Here is a 3,550-nt window from a genome sequence, read left to right as displayed (position 1 = left end):
CTCCTGGGAGGAAGGTGCTTGTGGTAGCAGGAACTACCCTGAGGCCAAAGCTTCCTTGAAGCCATGTTGGTCTTGAGTAGTCTTTGGTGGTCCTAAACTCCTGAATGGGCAATCACAGGACTTCGGAGGGTCTCTGGGGAGCCTCAGGGGCTGTACTGTCTATGGGAAAGGAGATAGACCCTGCCTGGAAATTCCACCACTCTCCAGTGACACAGAGGCAAAGGGAACAGAATATTTGGATAGAATATTTTTAAACTTCTTCACCATGTCTCCTGTGTTTGCATAGGCCCTCATTTTGGGAATCTCATCCTTTTTTTTTTTTTTTTTCCTGAGATTGAGTTTTGCTCTTGTCGCCCAGGCTGGAGTGCAGTGGCGCGATCTCAGCTCGCTGCAACCTCTACCTTCCGGGTTCAAGCAATTCTCCTGCCTCAGCCGCCTGAGTAGCTGGGACTACAGGCGCACGCCACCATGCTCGGCTAATTTTTGTAGAAATGGGGTTTCACCATGTTGGCCAGGCTGGTCTCGAACTCCTGACCTCAGGTGATCCACCAACCTCGGCCTCCCAAGTGCTGGAATTACAGGTGTGAGCCACCATGCCTGGCCTAGAATCTCACCTTAATCTCAGCTTTCCCTCTTACTCACCTCATGAGCCCTCTGGACCTGCAGGAGGGGCCAGTCACTGCCCTAGCATCCCTTGTGTGTTCCCACTCCACGCTGCTCAGGCCTTCCAGTCCCCGGCATGTTCTTTCCACGGACTCTGATCTGTCCTCAGCGGGGAGGGGCATCTCCTGCCTTGGGGCTGCTTCCTCTGAACAGCCAGACCATGCACTCGTCTCAGCTGTGGGGGGAGTCCCAGGTCTCTCTGCACACTGTTATCTTCAGGAACTTTAAAAAATACCCACCCCAGAACAATTAAATCAGAATCTCTGGGCCTGGAGTTTTTTTCAGCGCAGTCTGGGCTGAGAACCGTGGGTCTGGTAAAGGGAACCCAGAGATCAAGGTGGAAACTCCAATTCCACTACAAACCAGCTCTGTGCTCTTGACACGGCCCTTCAACGTCTGAGCCCAGTTTTCTTATCTGCTGTGTGGTGGACAGCAATGCCCGTGCCATGGGTGGGGTTGGGGATAATATACCTATTGTTTCAGTCTTCTCTTCCTGGGGCGCTACTGCACCCCCAGATAGATGGCGGTGATGGAGGGCAGGGAGCCTGACTACAGCCCGGACGCCAGTGCTTCCCTCAGCGCTGTGTGCAGAGACGCCTGATGAAGATTTGATGATGGATTGAAAAGCCACTACAGGACCAACCTGGGAAATTGAGCCCCACGCAGGCCTCTCTCACAGGCGACCAGCCAGGTAGAGAAAACCCAGGTGTCTCCACTTATCACAAGAGCAATCGCAGCACAGCTCTCAAGAGTAAATGAATCTTAATTTGCTTTCATTAAAAACATAAATAAATACAGGGGCTGCCAAGCAGCGCTGGTGGGGGTGTTGCGAAACGGGCTGTGGGCCCACAGGGGCTGCAGCTGCAGGTAGCTCAGGTCACAAGGAGCAGAGTCAGGAGAGGGCCGAGGCCAGCCTGTGACAAGTTCTCACCTGTCCAAGGCAAAAGGAGATAAAAGAGGACAATGCAAAGAGGTGGTTTTGTAAAGCTGACGGTGTTCAAAGGACTGGTCTTCACTCTGGGTTTTTTTTTTCCTTTGTGTGTGTGTGTGTGAGAGAGAGAAAGAGCGAGAGAGAGAGAAAGTGTCCTCAAAAAATAAAACAATGCTATCTAGTAACTGGCCACTGAAAAATTTGTTGTTGTTGTTTTTTGAGACAGGGTCTCACTCTGTCACCCAGGCTGGAGTACAGCAGTGCAATCATGGCTCACTGCAGCCATGACCTCCTGGGTTCAAGAGATCCTCCCACCTCAGCCTCCCGAGTAGCTGGCACTACAGCTGTGCACCACCACACCTGACTAGTTTTATTTATTTATTTATTTACTTATAAGTAAAGACAAGGTCTTGTTATGTTGCCCAGGCAGGTCTCCAAATCCTGGCCTCAAGCAATCTTCCTGCCTCAGTCTCCCCAAGTACTGGGATTACAGGCATGAGCCACCACACCTGGCCTGATTTTTTTTTTTTTGAAAAGGAATTTTGCTCTTGTTGCCCAGGCTGGAGTGCAATGGCGTGATCTTGGCTCACTGCAACCTCCGCCTCCCAGGTTCAAGTGATTCTCCTGCCTCAGCCTCCCGAGCAGCTGGGATTACAGGCATGCGCCACCACGCCCGGCTAATTTTTTTGTATTTTTAGTAGAGACGGGTTTCTCCATGTTGGCCAGGCTGGTCTCAAACTCCTGACCTCAGGCAATCCATCTGCCTCGGCCTCCCAAAGTGCTGGGATTACAAGCATGAGCCACTGCACCAGCCTGAAAATTTTTATAAATAAGGAAATAAATAAAACATGACAATAGCAAGTAGTGTGTATCTTTAGAAATATATGTCTTTTTGGTAACATAAAAACTTAGTGACCCCACTGAAGGCCTCCAGTTTTGAAAAAAAAAGATACTGGATCTCAAAATCCCAATTCCAAAACCTGGGGAGCTAAGATGACTGTTTCAACCCCAGGGTCAGAGCCAGAACAGCCACAGGCACTCTCCAGCCCTGCCATCTCCCCCTGAGCCCCGCCCCTCATCCCTCCTGGGCCCATCTGACTGACCTCAGTGTTTTGTGCTCAGCTGCCCTGAGCTGGCACTTCCCATCTTCTCAGCCCCTCCCCTGGCTGCAGCAGGGCCTCAGAGCCACTTCTTCAATGTGGAGCTGCAGATCTGGCCTGTGACCCTCCCTGCATGTCTCTTTTTTTTTTTTTTTTTTTTTTTTGAGACAGAGTTTCGTTCCTCTTGTCTAGGCTGGAGTGCAATGGCACAATTTCGGCTCACCGCAACCTCCACCTCCCAGGTTCAAAGGATTCTCCTGCCTAAACTTCACGAGTAGCTAGGATTACAGGCATGTGCCACCACGCCTAGCTAATTGTTGTATTTTTTTAGTAGAGATGGGGTTTCTCCATGTTGGTCAGGCTGGTCTTGAACTCGTAACCTCAGGTGATCCGCCCACCTTGGCCTCCCAAAGTGCTCGGATTATAGGCATGAGCCATTGCCCCCGGCCCCTGCTTGTTTTTTTTTTTTTTTTTTTTTTTTTTTGAGACGGAGTTTCGTTCCTCTTGTCTAGGCTGGAGTGCAATGGCACAATTTCGGCTCACCGCAACCTCCACCTCCCAGGTTCAAAGGATTCTCCTGCCTAAACTTCACGAGTAGCTAGGATTACAGGCATGTGCCACCACGCCTAGCTAATTGTTGTATTTTTTTAGTAGAGATGGGGTTTCTCCATGTTGGTCAGGCTGGTCTTGAACTCGTAACCTCAGGTGATCCGCCCACCTCGGCCTCTTAAAGTGCTGGGATTACAGGCGTGAGCCACTGCACCCAGTCTGCATGTCTCTTCCTAGCCAAGAACCTTGGGGAAAAAAAATCACATAACTTCTCTGATATTTTGTTTCGTTACCCATGAAGTGAAGT

The sequence above is a fragment of the Colobus angolensis genome, unplaced genomic scaffold (genome assembly GCF_000951035.1).
Source record: "Colobus angolensis palliatus isolate OR3802 unplaced genomic scaffold, Cang.pa_1.0 Scaffold1, whole genome shotgun sequence".
NCBI classification, from domain to species: domain Eukaryota; kingdom Metazoa; phylum Chordata; class Mammalia; order Primates; family Cercopithecidae; genus Colobus; species Colobus angolensis.
Note: the sequence above shows the minus strand (reverse complement) of the source record.